This window comes from Haemorhous mexicanus, chromosome 3 (genome assembly GCF_027477595.1).
Source record: "Haemorhous mexicanus isolate bHaeMex1 chromosome 3, bHaeMex1.pri, whole genome shotgun sequence".
NCBI lineage: Eukaryota > Metazoa > Chordata > Aves > Passeriformes > Fringillidae > Haemorhous > Haemorhous mexicanus.
In genome coordinates this window covers 6,826,772-6,844,611 of record NC_082343.1, presented here as the reverse complement: position 1 = coordinate 6,844,611, position 17,840 = coordinate 6,826,772, and the positions used below count along the sequence as shown (strand labels likewise).

At 40.0% G+C, this 17,840-nt stretch overlaps 1 protein-coding gene and 1 non-coding gene across 4 annotated transcripts in view; both read right to left on the bottom strand.

Annotated features, from left to right (window-relative positions):
* The window catches only part of MACROD2 (mono-ADP ribosylhydrolase 2), an 851,353-nt gene that overhangs the window by 459,276 nt on the left and 374,237 nt on the right, over positions 1-17,840 (bottom strand). The window lies entirely within an intron of this gene.
* Positions 3,556-3,745, bottom strand: LOC132325904 (U2 spliceosomal RNA). Its single transcript, XR_009486060.1, has one exon. It is a non-coding gene; the product is annotated as a U2 spliceosomal RNA (small nuclear RNA).

The window sequence follows — 17,840 nt, the reverse complement described above, 5'->3', positions numbered from 1 at the left end:
CACACAAACAGGACAAACTGTTACCTCATCTGATTAGTATCTATTTTCTAATCACACAGAGACTTAATATAAAAGAATTCAAAATTATTCTAAAAATATGCAGCTGCTATTGCACATAAAGATTCCATCTGCCTCTCTGGATAAAATCTTTCTGAGGGAAATAGCAGACTTGCTTAAGGCTTGTTTTTCTTACATCTCATGTGGACATGCCTAAAGCACTCATATCACTTTTCCATCAAACTTTACATCACCTATGTGGAAATATCTACAAGTTCAACAATGTTCTGCTGCTTCAGTTCTGCTATACTGGTGTTTTAATTATGTTACTTCACATGGCAGAATGAAGTTTGACATTAGTATTGAATCTCATAAATCATCACTTTAAGAAAATGCATTCCCTTGAGGAGAGGTAATACAGGTCATATGGGAGTCCCTGTTTTAGCTTCAAACCTTGTTAAGGAACCTTAACTGTTTTCACAAAGTCAGTGGTAGGATTGTGCCTTCTGAGGCACACAAGAAGCAAGTTATATGTTAGCCCTTTCTGTAATTTATTTTCTATTTGTGGTAGAAGTTTTTAAAAATTAATATTAGGAATCAAAAATAAAAAATGAAATTAAATGTGAATTCAATACTAATTCAACAGGGCTAGCTCTGAAATAATGGTATAATAACACAGTGTCTCAGATAAACAGTCAACATAGTGCTAGAGATACAGAGTCCCTAACATTTCCTTCTCCTTTTTCATTTTTCTCCATCCTTTCAAAACATTTTGCTAAGGAAATGGCTGACGATATAAAACAAAAACCAGCGTACCTCACATAAACATGAAAAAACAGTTTTACAATGGTACTCAGTGATTCAAGATGGCAGAAGCTTACCCAGGCTTTACAAATAACAAAGCCAATCATGTTGCAATACATTCCACCAGGACTATTTTCTTAGAATACCAATTGTTGCTTTTGTGTGGGTGAAATCATGATCCCAGAGTATCCCTCTCTAAAGGGAGCCAATCAATCTGGTCTGTTTATTTACTAATGAAAGTTAAGTTTTAAGTTGGGGCAGCAGAAATTTTGCACTTGCATGGCACAGCTTCCACAGGAATTATGCTCTGAACCCTACAGGGATGCTCTCAGACAGGGACTGATATCAAACACTGTGATAGCAACAGACACACTGTGGTCACTTGCAAAGGCTCAGGTACTTCTGTTTCTTCTGAAGAGAGCTGCAAAAATGAGATGGTGGCAGCGTGCCTTTCTTTAAAAGGAGGAGGTGGCAGTGCACCATTCTTTAAGGAAATCTGTCCAACTCTTTCTGTTGTTCTTGCCAATTCCTTCAGTTTGTGCATTAAGGATGTGCCAACGAGCTCCTCTCCCAGGGTGCCCCAGGTCAGCTGAGGAGTCAGGCAACAGCAGTGGATGCTCAGATGTGTAAATGAATGAACACTCTGCACTCCCTTTTCCATGTCTATTGATAAAGGGAAGACTTGGCTACTGCCAACTCTACTTTTGCCCCAGTGCACTATGGAAAGGATTTCTGCATGCTAAAAATCTGCACAGCAAAATGCAGATCTCTGTGTTTCTCCAAAGGCTGTCTCTGGAAGGCACAGTGCATTGGTACCCGTGACCTCACCCAGACCACCGTGGATTTAAGGCACAGAACCACTCACAAGGGGGTGGGAAAAAAGGCAAATTGATGCCACTACTTTTTGGCAGAAAATGAGAAATCTAAGATCCTACTGCTATAGGCAAGTGTCGCATGAATCCTTCTCTGCTCTGTTATAGGAGATGCTCTCCAAAAGACCCAGCACGTATGGGCTGACCTAGGGTAATGAAACCACTTGAATGCTGGCCTGTGTCACAGGTTTAAGTAGCCTGTGAGGTCCTGAGCTGGCCTTAGCTCACCTGGGTGCATATAATACACACTAAATTAATTTTCTCCGAGAGAGAGAAGAGAGAATCAATATTTACCCCAGGATCAAAATGCTTTTCGTTTCAAGAACTCAGCTGTCTACTAGAAAAAGGAGGAACAATAATTTTTTTTCCCATGACAAACAAAAGCTTCCTTGCCAGTAGACACTGGATATTGACAAGAACCTGTGAGCATCATAGCTTGCATAGTAATAAGATGGCATTTTGCTGCAGTGGATTTCTTGTAGACTTCTGGGTTTGGATCTAAGCAGAAATTTTAAAGAATCAAAATATAGGATTTTCCATTAAATAGTAACATAAAAATAATTACAATCAACAAACACTTCCACATCCCCCACATTAGCTTTATTTAACGTATCCTAATTGAAATACTGGGGCTATAAATAATGACTAGTAAATCACCCAGTGATTCAAAATGCAAGGAACGTGGAGTTTAGGGGGTTTTTTGAAACTATTATTTTACTGCAATTAAGTTGGTAGTGCACCAAACTACCACCAAAAATGTCACAGCAAATTAACTTCCTTTTTATTAACCATGGCAGGCAAAATAATTTTAAAAAAGTGAAGGTGTCTTGGTAATGAGACTTAACTCAAGGAAACTAATTTACAATGACATGGGTTCCTCCATTCTGTATTACCTCACGTACTTAATAAAACACGCTTGAAGGGTCAAATTCTTAAGTCATCTAAAAATTATTTTGATCACTCTCTACCTCAACTGTAGGAATTTTATTTCTAATAGAAGACCCAGTTTTCACCCTGTCATATCAACGTGGCTTTTAGTGGCTTGGTTGTGTTTCAAAAGGTGCCATGAGCCATGCTTGTGATCACCTGCTGCATTGCATGGACCTCAGCAGTGACTCTGTCACAGGCCTAATAAAAACAGCTCCTGTTAGCCACCCACTGACTGCAGCATGTATCAACAGTTCTGGACCTCCAGTTTACAAAATGGAATTTTGTTGGCATTTAATCAGTCAAAAACACTCAAGTGAACACCAGCTCTCCATAGTTCTTGGTTTTTTTATATATTCTAAACACCTGCATTAAAAAAATAGTGTTTCCTCAACGATATTAATCACATCTATTTCTTTCAAATGCTCTTTAATCAAACCAAAGCAAATCCTGAATGCTGCATTTCACTACCACACAGAGTGTTTCTATCTGCTGGACTCTGCAGTTACTTCTGATTGCTATTTATCTCATTTTTCAGAAAAACACTACCTGTAAGAGTGGTCTGTGAAAATAAACAGCACCAGTGATGCAAGAACTGGCTCTTCAGCAAGGACAAGACCAAGTGTGGGCTCACTGTACCGGGCAGGTACAAGGTACCACCCAGTCCTGAGGATGATAATCTGATTTTACAAGACTGAACATCACAAAATAGATATTAATACAGACTGAGAAGGCAGTGAAAACAAGATTAAAATAGAATCAGAAGTGCTGTTTTATTTTTTTTAATTTTATTTTATATGGGGTTTTATGGAGGCTCGGGAACTCGCTGAGCTGAAAATTGGTGGGAATTAAGAGAACACTGTGGAGAGGCATAATCTATGTTTGCTCTGTTCCTGCTCTTCCCTTTGCACTCTTTTATGGTCATTAAGGGACTTGTTGCCTTTTTTTTCTTTTTTCTTTTCACACCATTCTAGAAACACAGCAATAGCAGGCTTCACGCATGGAGAGGATGGCGTAAGCTCCTAGTACATTTCCCAGTCCCCAAACTCATTTAATATAAAATCCTCCAGCTGAGGACATAACAGATATTAAACTGATAAAAACATATGCTGCACTTGATCTTTGCCAAAAGGTCAAGAGGCAAACAAGAATCAGCAGACTCGATGGTTTCTTGGTCTGACTCAGTGCGCACGCTGAGACTGAATCATCCCAAGATTTTAACACCACAGAAACAACAATTATGCAGCTTTATCACTCAGATTTATTTCAAAAAGCTGCAGACAGACTACAGACCCCAAATAACTCGCTCCAGGATCTCAATGAGCTCATGATTTTACATACACAGCAACTGTTTCAGGACAGGAACTCGGGGAAGTTAATGATGCCATGTCTAGCCTCCCAAAATATTTCAGTCTTGATCTGATTATTTCTTCTATGGTAAACTAAATAAAAAGAGAAAACACCTAGCCCTTTCCTCTGGCCACCAAGCTCCTGCAGCTTTGATGCCCCCAGCTCCAAATATTTAAGGAATCTTCTGTTTTCTGATTCATAAAGGTTTTTTTTAGAAACACATCTCCCGTACAGAAACTATTTCACAAAATTCTAAAAAGTTGATGGAATTTTTAATAAATAACTTATTAAAAACAGAATTACCGCAGTGCATTTTCTTAATCCTTGCTGGACTCATTAGAGCATCTTGCACACTAATTCAAAGACTAAATACCAGCCCTGCTAAAGCACAATTACTTGGTATCAAACTCCACCATAAATTAGCAGAGAAACTATCCACACATGAAGAGCACTAAGTCAAAACTGCTAAAGCATCAAAAAATCATTCCTGTGCATGGAAACAGAAAACATCTTTTGAAGTTAATGAGTAATAACAAAAGATATTTTAGTAACTTGGAAAAACACAACTATTTCTTTAAAATTATTTTCAAGAACACTTAGTAAAAAAACTTGGAAACCTTTAAGAATATCATTGGTAATCAAATCACTCACCATAATCACTAATTGTTTGAAAGAATACAACAGCAGGTCACAAGGTGAAAGGAAAGGTATTGTCACAGCAATATGAATCTAATATCCTGATGTTGGTGCTCCAAGCTGAACAAGACAATCAACCAGTTATAAAGTAATTGTTTACTTTTGAATACAGAGTGTTCACTGAATTGGCATCAGCAAATCCACTGGTTTTTAACGAGTTAAAATATTTTAATAGCATAGCTTTGTTACTTTGTTTAATCACCTTTCCCTAAGGCTCTGAACAACATTTAAGCATGTGCTTAATTTGCTATTGAAGTCAACAGAAGGAACAGTGAGTGGTGAAGTTCAGCCTGTGCTTAATGAGATTTACTGAGTCAGAATGCATAAAACCCAATGTGAGCAGAATCAAAGCCCCGAGGTATTAGCCAAGTTTCCCTAAAGATACAGGGCCTCCAAAAGGTGAATGAAAATTTTATTTTGCTATGACATGTCTACTGCACTCCCGAATGTCTGAAATATTTATGTAGCAAAACACATACCAGACTTTGTAGGTCTTTAAAGTAGCAAAAGAAAAATTTTGGATTTACCCCAAAATACTAACTGGAAAATTTTGTGGAATTCTGTTTGGTGTCAGTAGCTCCACAATACTTTTTGACGTGAAACAACTACTGATTTGTCTCATGTTTCCTCCAAAAAGAAAATGCAGTATAATTTAGGTGTTTTGATTTGGGGCAGGAGGGAATGGAGGAATGGAGTTAACAATCATATTTTAGTTATCTGTTCCTCTGTGAAAAAGAAGGAACTTAATCCAATATTACTATCCCACTTCCTCAGTCACTCAGGCAAACTGTGTAATCCTCCCACACCTGCATATGAACATCTGCATTGTACCAGCTGATACTTTTTCTCAGTCTGAATTAAATTAAATAACCTGCACGCCTTTAAGCCCTCTTCTTTACTTCCAAAGACTACCACTTCTTCCTAGAGCAGGCAAGTTCAGTTTAACAAACAGCAACTCAGTGAGCTTTGAATGCAGCACACAAAATATAAAACTGTACTTTGCTATTTTCTGTGGCATTTAAATGGCCTAAGAGAACATTTAATTTGATTGCAATTAATAAATATTCTCTTGACAGTAAATATTAAAAAAGGGGTTTCAGGAGAAAAATTCTTCAGATCCCATACTCATTATAAATGTTCAAATCTGACTTTTCCATATTTTAATTCTTTCTCTTTTAGCTTATATGGAGGATCTGGTTTTGGCATCAAATGTCACTGGGACTGTTTGGGGTTTTTTTGCCCAATAACAGTGATTTGTAGAAATATTTAGCAATTTCTCTGAACAACATACAGTCACCAATCCTTTCTCTAATGGGCTGTCAACACCAGCAAATCTGTTCAAGAAAAAAAAATTTAAAATTTAAAAGTTGAACATAAATGTTGCTTCAAAATGGCAGTCATCAGCATGGGAAGGAGTTAATCTTCCCCTCTCTTTTTCTAAGAGTAAAAAAGGCAAGGAACAGCTGTCACTCAGGTGATGAATACAAGCTGCCAGCCTTTTAAACAGCAGGTACAGCATTTGAGCTCTGAATTAATTAGCATTCAGAAAGTCTAAACACGGCTTGATAACTCTGCAAGATGATTTTTGTCCCTTCCTGCAAATTAATACTGCTATTAAGATGAGCAAGGGCACAATGCAGATCGTAATTGTACCCATTAAACAAAGTTTCACAAGTAATGAATTGGAGGCTCTTGCCAAGAATGCATCAAGTCAAATAAAGCCTTGCTGCAAATAACAGACACACAGGAATCCATCTTCGCTTTTTCATGGCATTCACAAAGCCACATACGATATGGATTCCTGTGTAAATGCACAGAATGTTTTCTGCATATAAGGACAGGCTTCTCAAAAGTTCATGTTTTTAAATGTTTAAATAGCGGCTTTGTCTCAGAAGCACTGGGGCTACTTCCATACAGGAGCTGCTTCTAACATACACAGATATACTGAAAGGGAGTTATACTCAGAGATTATACTTAGAATGTCTTAAAAAACAAGGCCTCCCTCCATCAATTTTCTGCTGCAGCACTGCATCAAAGTCTACACAATCCATGTGGAAAATCTTCCTCCTATATTTATCATTTCCTTTAAACGATGAGCATATTTTATAAAGCACAAAAATGATTGATATCAGAATTTAATGATGTTTAATAAGTGGCCATCTGTCAACAGTCAAGGAGTAAAAAGGAAGCACATTATTATTTCCCAAAAGACTAGAAATATTGATGCTAATTAAAAGGCATATTATCATTATCTCAAAGCAGTGTCTAAACACTGATCAGACTTCATGTCCAGGACAGGAGCAAGAGGGAAAACTATGGATATGAGTGCTCCCCCAATGGGTCACTGGAGCTGAGAGTCTGGTGTTATGATAGCATACAGATTGGAACTTGGCAAGTAGCTCAGCTCTTTAGAAGAAACCTTTGGTGCATTTTTACAAAGATTTGTAGAAGAAAAGAACTGTGCCTAACACGGCCCTTCACTATTTATTATTTCCAATTATCCAGCCACCTTATTTCACAACCAAATAAAACTTGTGGTGCCAAACACATGATTAATTGCACCATACTAAACTGCAACCTACTCAGTACTTTTAGCTGAGAAATGGCTCGATGTCACCTGTACATAAAGGACTTATGTGGTCAAACAGACAAAAACCTACACAAAAAAAGGAACAAAACCAATGCACGTGGTGTCTGAAGCACTTTTCACTCTCTGGGCCTCAAGGAAGACCCTGTAGGGTTCAGGATGCTTCAGCTTCTCCTGCTGAGTGCTATGGAGGAGGAACGTACATAAAGGTAGGTGGTTCCATCTGCCACTCATGTTTGCCTGGAGCTCTGCCTTAAACATTAATAGTCAGTTTATTACCTTTTAAAACACAGGATTTATTGCCATTTTCATAATTCATCTTGATTAGAACTTCTTTTAAGCAAGCAAACCTCTCCTAACCTCAAAATCCACACAATATATTCTAACTGAGGCCACCCAGAGCCTGTAACATACCTTTTGCCTCAGTATGTAAAAGCTGATGAGACTCTTGGCATTTATTGCTTGCAGAGAGGCACAGTTACAGGCCACTGGCAAACGTTTTCCTGCCCTTGAGATATGAGAGATGTGCGAGCAAGATATGCCTGATCTCACTTCCCACATCGTGGAAAGTCTATGTACAGTCCCAGGTTTAGCAATATTGACTCTGAGCCAGGCCCAGCAGTTCACCAATTTCATGAGGTTTGATGTTGTTAGAAGGAGAATACAGGGGAGTGATGCAGAATATTCCTGTGCTGAAGGTAAGCAAAGCATAGACAAACATGAAGTAAAAGGTATACTGGGAACAGGTGGAATGAATATAGGGATGAGAGAATCACACTGAAAACATAAAAATGGCAAACTCAGAGTATCCCAGGCTGGAGAAAAGCACAGCTCCCCTGGCAGTCAAGGCCCAGGGGCATGAGTACCATGCCTAATTGAGAGCAGGCATTTTCCCCTCAGCATTTTTACTGGCTAACTTTTTCACCTATAATTGCCACTATCAAATTACCATCTCCACAGTGCAAAGCCACCTCTAGTCTTCCTCCTCAGGTCAAGGATCCCATTCATCACTGTCAAGTGAAGCATATTTCCATTTTTACTTGTCATTTTCAAACCATCACTTCACACAGGTGTGACCTCTGATCCTGACTTTCCTTCCAACACTCCCCTCGCTATACTCTGATAGTCCCCCATTATCTCCTCCCTGAGAAATATTAAAAAATTTTAAAGGAGATGTTCCTGGTTTTGATTACCCTATTCCAATATAACTCCTTGATCTTCAGCATAAACACTTCAATCATTCTGGCATTTTCATTGACTCAAATTAAATGCAGAGACAGTAATTATTTCACAATCCCCTTGCCCTTTCATACACAAGTCTTCTGCCTCATACAATGACAAAGTATTACCTCCCAGACTCTTAAGGGTTCAGATCCTTCAGATACATTTTGGATATGAATCTGGCATGAGGGGACTCTTAAGTAAACCTTCTGAGGCTTACCCAGTACTAATTGTGAGCAATTACAGTGCTTTTCTCATGTTGAGCTCCAATGCTCAAACATGATGTGAGCCATATAACCATACAATAGTCCCACTGATGAACAGGTTCCTCGGGGTGATCATGTGAATGATGTTCAAGATCCCCTGCATTTTGCAGCTTCTAAATGTAAATTCAGCAAAGCTGAAGAAAAAGGTAAATTCACAGCACTGTTTACATGAATTGGAGACTGGACATTTAGACAGACACACAGAAATTAAAAAACACCCTCAGTATCCAGTTTTACTTATGTTATTTACTTCCATATTCACTACATTTGTTTTAAACTGGCACCAAATTCTTTATTCTTGGTGCATCCCAGATTTGCCTTCTGACTCTGTGCAATTGTTGTACATTGTATAGCTGTCACAGCAGAAGTGGAATGTATGAAAAGCTGGAAAATTGTAAGTTGGGGCATATGGTACTACGGAGAATGTAGGGGTTAGTAGGAAGAAGGGGGTTTTGTTTTGATTTTTTCCAAGAGTCTGGATATGACTAAAGATTTTTCCGGTGGGCAAAGAAAACATCCTGTATTTATCCAATTCTCCACAATTTGAAAAGTTGCTTGCCTTCCCCCTGCCTTTTTCTTCGGGGGTTGTTGGATGGGGAGAAAAGAAGGGCAGAAGTTATGTTTAACAATAATTCTTATTTATATGACAAATAATAGACCATCCTTCTGGTTTGTTTCTTGTCGCCTAAGAAAATATATTCTCAAAGAGCATGCATGACACTGAGATTTTCACCAAAAAAAGCACTGAAATGAGCTAGCTGCTGTGTAAACATGTCAGGCTTCATACCTCACATGCATTGAAATGACCAGCACAGTTCACTCTTCTCAAAGGTATTGCTTCAAGCTGATTGCTGACTCAAGACAAGAGCACAACCCTGGTCACAGTGAGTTTCTAAGTATTTTCTCTGCAGCTGCAGGGTATAGAGGGTTTTCTGTTTGTTTTGCTTTTCTCCCCCTCTTTCATATGAAACCTCAGATTCTGGAGTACAGTTTGGCAGCACCAGGCTGAAATCACTGCCAGTTTCCTAGGGTACAGAATCTGTAATGACACAAAGCCCTGACTATCTACTTGCCCAATAAATAATCAAAATTTTCTACCACGACTGTCCTTAAAATATACGACTTCTTGTTTCTCTCTCTTGGTTGCAGCTAATCCTTTCTGTCAACAGGGTTTCATCTGTAACAAGCCTGCCTGTGACTGCTAGGTCCCAAGACATCTCTCAACAAATCCCCCGTGTTCACAAAGCACACGGGTTGCAGAAAGGACCACAGAGACAGAGCCTCTCTCCTCTAATGGGATCAGAAAGGCGGCGCTTTCCCGTGGAAGATGCTCATCAAAGGCGAGGCCGGGAGGGACAGCGTGCTGTCAGGCAAGTCCCAGCTCACATATTGCATTTCTGGTGTGTGGGAATCTATAAAATTCAGAGGGTTTTGGGAAAGCTGCAAAAGGCAGGCATCAGAGACAGCAGAACTGTGACTAGAGCTAAGCAGTAGCCATGAGATAGGGGCAGCAGAAAAATTATGGAAAAAGTAGGAAAGTAAGGACAAATAGAACAATGGTCTGTGCATTAACACTTGTCTAGAATAACTCCCTAAGCTGCAGAAAGTTTATCTAGCGAGTTATTAGGAAGTTTAAAGCTTAATAATGGAGCTTTGTGCATTGTGTTTTAAGGCTTACAAGCAGGTATTGTATTTGAAATAAGCAAGTATTGTTTTAGCTGAAGGCACGTGTGCTTCTAGTGGTTGGACAGAACCACTGTCAATGTGCTTCTGCTTGGTGTGATTGGTCAAAACACTTTAAAAGTAAGTTGTAACATTAAGTTCTTGGTCTGCTGCCTGGGATGTGAGCTGATGGCATCTTCCCATTGTCATAACCATGTAATGAGAGCGATGCTGGAAAATGAAACAGCTCAAGGCACGTTCCTAGCAGTCCTGTCCCATTTGTGATTGGTACACAGCCCCCGGCCGGTGATACTGGTGCATAAGCAGAACACAGCAGTCGTGATATTGGTATTCCTGAAAGGCTTCTCTGTCAGGCTGAATTATTGGTCACACTGTCAGGCTGGAAAGCTGGTCCAGGTAACGTTTGCTTCATACTCAGCAATTTTGAATAGCGTCTTTTTAGCTTTAAGGGCTGGCATTGTACGTCTCGCTCTTTGGGACTTGTTCTTCCATTTTTTCCTCCCCTCTTCTGCCTCTGCTTCAGTTTAACACTTCTTCTCTTTGACCAACATATCAAAAGAAAATGCATGAGGTAGTAAAAACTGGATGTATCATTTTCACCAGCAGCGAATTATCAGAGGCTTCCCTTGGTTTTGCGGGAGGGATAATGGGAATAAACTCCATAGGAGCCATTTATTCTCCCCATTTACCCAATGCCTGGCCCTCTACCCACAGCAGCCTAAGCTTAATGTGCAGCTGTGGAAGGGAGGAATTTGACAGACACCAGGACACCAGCTTGCTCTCCTGCTTCCTGTGGGAGAGGACATTACCTCTCCTGCAAAATGCTGTTACATGGTGTGGCTGCTTTCTCCCAGTCTCTCAGGGAAAGAGCTCCATTTTCATCTCATTGACAAGGAAATGAAAATTGCCCTCAAATTCACTGTACAGACACTTAACACCTTGGGGGTTGTTTTTCCATCTTATCTGAGATTTTAAACCAGTTCCCACAGTTCACTGCGCTTCTCTGAAATCTGCTGCCAAGCCAAGAGTCTCAATTCACTCAATGGCCCTAAGTACTGCTAAAGCTGGTCTTGATGAGTGTCAAACTGCTAATAACTGAGAGATACCACAACAGCCATTAAATCAAAAATTGCAGGGACTCTGGTTTTGTCTTCTGAGATGTCTGAGAAACAGTGGGCCTCTATCTGAGTATACATATTCTCAAGTGGAAAGACAAAGTTAAACTTGTGCCTGAATTAAGTGTGCCTGAATTAACTTTGAAAAGGATAGAGTCTGCTCTGCAAAATTGATTCTGTTCTTGCGCTGATTAGATGGGGCAGCAGAATGACAGAGTTCACCCAGTGACATGTCAGCTGACACACTACACAATTCTGTACTCTTTCAGATTTTACTCATATCACCTCAACTAATACTAATTATAACAACTATTTACCCTTAGTAAATTTTCAAGCAATTCTATTTTTTACTTTTTACAATAGTAAATATTATGTCTGATGCAGTTAGTTAATGTTACAACCAGCTGAAACACCCAACGTATAATTTATAAAATTTCACCTTGGGCACTCTGCTGAAGTGCTGGCATTGCCAAATCTCTACGGGACATCTGCACTTAAGTAAATACTGTTGCAGGCACTTTAGACAAATTTTCACACACCAGTCTATTAATGTTGATTCCTACATAAAAAACTCCCAAATGAACCAGAGGCATTCATTAATAATGTGCATTAATGGGCAAAAATTTCTTCACATGGACTCCATAAATCTTCAAATACTTGCAAGATAAATAGTTTGCTTTTGTGTATTAAGAAAAGACAAAATTTTTTGTTTGATGAAACACTTAGACCTAATTATTTTAGGAGTGTATCAGCACTCCTACCAAGCACAGACAAGAATAAGTAAGAATTTCATTTATGCCCCTTTGCTATGTTCATAGGAATATAAAGTTGCATTTATTGTATTATTGTAACTAAATTTGAGAACCATTCATCTGGGGGAAAAAATTCAAGGAAGACCCACATTTCTGAATGGAAGTTAATTATCTGGGTAAAAACAATTAGGCCACAGCCACCCTACCTACCTTGTAATGAGGTGAGATCCTAAGAAGAAACAGGGGGGAAAAAAAAAGTAGTAAAAGAAAAAATAGGGCCATTTGAACAGTCTCCCACCTGCTTCCAGCATGGCTGGTCAGTCAGCTGTCAGCTTAATAACTCAAAAAGTAAGAAGGGAAAAGATAACTCATTTACTAATTGTTGAAAAAGAGCACAACAGTAGTCAAACCACACAGCTCTTCTTCTCATCCAAGGAGAAAAGCCAGCACATGGTATTATTTCAGGGGTATACTTTTCTCCCTGAGAAATAACCCTGACTTACAGAATATTTGGGTTTATGTGTTTATAGACAGTAACTGCAGCTGAATTCAGGCACAAGTTTAACTTTTCTCAGCTAAATCTGAAAGTAAAAAGACCTACATAAAGCTACCTTATAGGTGAATCAGATCTGCTGGAGAAACACAATAGTACAAACAGAAAAACTGCACAAATTCCTTGTAACAGTCCAAAACTTCGGCTTTTCAAGGTAAGTGGTCATCTAAGCAAGTCCCACTGGGACCACATGTCATGTAAACAAATTAACATTTTGTTTAAACGTCAATCAACAAGACCTTTCCATTCAAACCCAGGTCAGCTGCACTGGCAGCTGTTAAAGTGGTGACATTCCTTGCTTACACAGATGCCTGGGAGTCGGTGGAAACGCCATTCTACTTTGGAAATATCCTCCTAGAAGTTTACAGTTTAAGCTTATCAAAATCTGTATCAAAAAATATTACGTGAAAATTTCTGGGGACAACCCCAATTGTTTCCCCCATCCTCTTCTCTTTCAGAATATTGGAGGTTAAAACCCCAAACTTTTCACTCCAAACAGCAACCAGTGCAATTTTCATACATTCCCCTGTACTACTCATCCTCATTCCTGTAAAGTACTTCAGACACAGTTTTACAGGTAGTGACATAATGGAAACTCTCCAAGAAAAAAGAGAAAACACCGGCTTAAAATGCTGATCACCAGATCAGGGGAAGCTTGCAAGGAATTCTGTTGGATCACTCTTTAAAGTTGGAATTTGCAGAAAGGCAGCACGTCATCACTGAGGATGCCAAGCAGGTCACCCCATATGAATCCAACAGAACAGCAAGGGCCATTGGAATCAATCACCAAAAACCTCTGCTGAAGGTGGTGCCTGCAGACACAGGCTGAAACAAGCTGTGAGAGCATACCTGGGAGGCACATGGGGAAAAGTGGTGGGCTGAAATGAGAAAGAAAAGTGTGGCAGTTTCAGCTTGAATCGGGCAGAAACACTAATTTTGTGTAGTGGTTTTGGTGCCCCAATTTGAGATTTTCCACCTAATACACTCATTGATGTGGTGGGTTCAGTGCTGGCTAAATGCCAGTGCACCCACTAGGATATATTTACACATTTTTGCTGTGAGATAGGATTAGGAGGAAGGCAAAGCAGGCTCAAAACTTTAAAAGGGTTTAAAGAAAAGTTTATAAACAGTAACTAAAAGAAAGAATAATAAGAATCAGAATAAACCTTTAGAACATTTCTCCTCCCCCAAAACCTTTTCTTTCCTACTAGCAATGTGCAGAAGAAATTCAGTCAGTACATCACTTCTGGAATAGTCTTTTTTCAGCTCACTTAGGCAGAGGGGTCCCAGCCAGGATGGGGCCAGGCTGGCCTTGTCACCTGCTCAGGCCAGAAGGAAAAGAGGGCTTCCCAGGACTGTTTTTGCCCTCCTAGATATTCAAAGAAGTGTGTTTAGCTTTCTCAGCAGTTTAACAGATTGTCAATTCTCAAAGCTAATTACAAATTGGTTTTTTTGTCAGACATGGTAAAGCCAGCACATTAAGAAAGACACAAGGACAGGTAAATCGTTTTCTTGGTCTTAACTCTAAATGTTTGTCAAATTTTTTGGTAGTTTCAGTTTCTTTTAGCATGAATGAACAGCACTGAACTTTGCCAAAAACAGTCTCAATTTGTCATAAACTGCAAAGAGCTCACAGACAAAGATATTCCTATTCTTCCTCTCTGCCATGTAAATATACACGATCAAGTTGCAGGTGATAAGCAGTAAAGAATAACAAAATCTGTCTGCTTCACTGTGAGTGAACAACTTGTGCACATAATCCACTTCCTAGATATTCTTCAGCACAATGTACAAGAATTTAAAAATGTGTTACCCATGACAGTTCTCTTAATACCTTTAATTAAAACACTACCAGAAGTTATAATGAAAAAGCATTACTTCTTTTTTAATACACTAAACCCTCAAGCTGCAGTTATTTTACATTCTGGTAAAAAGGAAACGAATAATGAAGCCACATTTTGGGACTTAACATAATCATAGAATTCTCAGTTAAAGGGCAGGGAAGAGGCTTCATTTTTAAATTTCCTTTTAACAGATACAAGCTTTATGTTCCTTTATTATTACAAATACGCTAATTTAAAATGTCACCCTTTTAAGCTCTGAACATTTGTTAACAAGCTGCATCTTTCCTCTGCCCCACTACACATGAAACATAGAGTCTCACTGAATGAAAAGAAACTAGTTAATGGTTGCCCTTATTGTGATTTCTGGCTGCCTTGTAACACCCTTCTGGATTTTGCTCTGAATGCAAAATGCTTCAAATCATGAAGTTTTCCTGGTGATCAGCATGTGACTACTTACAACAAAGCTATTTACTGTTTGCAAACTCTCCCACTCCCTCCTGACAAAAGCATTTTATCATTTCCTGGATAAAAGCTGGGATATGGGGGCACAGAAGACGAAGGTCAACTGACTCCCAGAATTCCTGCATGCCTGTGTGAAAGCCAGCAGGTCCACCCACTAAGGGTATTCAGCACTTGTTAGCATTTTATGGGGCTCAGAGCATCTCCCAGCTGTGGGAACTGTGGCTGCCCCAGCCTCCAGCTCTTCACTCTGGGAATGTGAATGTCAGCTGGTGCCGTCTGCCCGAGGTGACGATGCCACCAAGGTCCTCCATCAAGGAGAGGAAGGTGGCCATGCAATGCAACTGTAGCAGTTCTCTCTCTTATCTCCACACACCTCCCACCTCATTGTTTCAGCAAATAAACCAGACACTGAGCTCTTTCACCACACAAGCCTGATTTGTGAAGCCACAAGCCTGATTCCTAGAGCCATATCCTCTTCTGCAATCAAAAAATCTTTTGAGCTCTGTGATCACATTATCAAAAACTAAACGATGGCAATCATACAAAGGCAAAACTGCAAAACTGCGAGTATTTGTAAATCTCTGAGCATCTTTCAATGCATAGCCTCTGTATGTAACTTCTGGGATTTGGAAACTGCAAAAATTTGGAATTGGTTTGTTTGGATTATTATTTTTTGATTTACACTGGTTGTTTGGATTCTTCCTCTGTTTCTGTCAACTAAAAAGCCAAATTGATATCCCACTATGAAGCAGCACGTTGATGCCACATCCATATCATCCATTACAAGATCTACTTATCAATAACCTAAACAGTTGGTACCTAAACAGTTGAAGTGAAAGACTGAGCTAGCAGATTATCTTCTGTGATAACAGGGTGATAGCACACATATCTGCTACTCATTTCATCAAGTATTTGCTACCAGCAGAGAAAATTCCTGTGTTAAGTTCCAGTTTCTTGATAAAGGTGCACTTGTTACAAATCTGTCCCATCCAGTTCCATTCTTCCTGCAGAGCACAGCTCATCTCTGCTGAGCATGAGGAAACAGGGGTTTCCAGAGCCTCACTGTAACTTTGAACAACTTAGGGAAATGTTTTATAAGGAGAAAAACCAGAACCACAGTCCCTTAAGAATTTTTAGACCCTTCCTCAAAGCATGAGATCTACTTCCTAATAAAAAAAGCAACAACAAGAAGCCCCCAGAAACTGTGGGATAACATAGCACTGTTCTTAAAGGATTTAATGAATGGAGGCCTTAAAAATCATACCTTTATAATACTGCACTGCAACTCCAAAGAAAGCTTGAATGTAACTACCACACGATGACCCAGGTCATACTTGGGAGAAACAAAACCTGATTTAATATTTAGCAGATCAGAATAAATCTGGGCTCTAACTACAGTTACAATGTAAGACAGAATATAAATTCCTTGCCACTGCCAATATATTTTGCCCAATCGCTCTGCCAGGTCATATCGACCTAGATACAGGAGTCTGCATAAGTGTGCATATCTGAATGCATTACACATGCACCTCTTGGAGAAGGAGCAGCTATGCAGGATTGATGGCTATGGACAGTATTTCTAATGGCCTTTTTAATTGGCACTATGATGATTAATTGAGGCCTCTGCAGAACTCTGGGAGTGCTCATTACCACACAGCATGGTGTCCCAGCACACCGTGTGGGTGACCGTTATTGCTAAATAGTCATCAAAACATGAGACACTGATAAGATAAATTTTACACAAATCTATGAACCCCAGAAATTGAAGCCTACTACTGAGGCAGCTGGAAAATTCTGCTTTCTCCTTAATATATTATCTTAGCAGTGTCCATATGTTCCCAGAGAACAGAAAAGGACTTGAGAAAGGTATTGAAAACAGGCTACGTGTGTGATAAGGATTAAATACCTCATGCAGCATTCCTTGCCTTTGCAGAAGTTTACATTTGCTCATGGCTACACACAGAATATTGCAATTACCCCCTCAGAGGAGAGCCAACCACACGGTTACTGCACACCTGCAATTGCTGGGAGAGAAGCAGGTGTGCTCAAGAATGGCCACCAAATATCTCAGCTACACTGGACCTGCACAACACCCTGCTGCTGCCACTGCTGCCTTTCCCTTGGGAAATGCTGGTGGGCTGCTCAGTCTCCAGCACCCAAGGCAGGGTTGGCTGAGTTGCTGATCCACTGCTGGCTTCCTGACAGCCACAAAACCACTGCAGCAGGTGTGTGGGGCCTGGTAAGAGGCAGCAACAGAGGACCTTGAGGATTTCTGCCTTCTCCCTTTGGGTTTATACAGCTCTCACCTGGCCATGGAAAGGGACCTGGGAGTCCTGGCTGACAGCAAGTTGATCAATCAGCAGCGTGCCCTGTGCCAACCACGTTCCAGGCACAGCATCACCAGCTGCTCAAGCAAAGTGACTGTCCCTCTCTGTTCTGCACTGGTGCTGCCTCACCTTGAGTGCTGTGCATGTGCAGTTTTAAGCACTGCAGTATAGAAAAGACATTAAGCTATTAGAAAGCATCCCAAGGAAGGCCACAAGGATGGTGATGGACCTTGAAGGGAAGTTGCATGGAGGAGCAGCCGAGAGCACTTGGTCTGTACAGCTGGAGGAGACTGAGACTTTATACAGTCTACCACTTCCTCTTATGAGGGGAAGAGGAGGGTCAGACAATGATCTCTCCTCTGCTGACCAGTGACAGGACCCCAA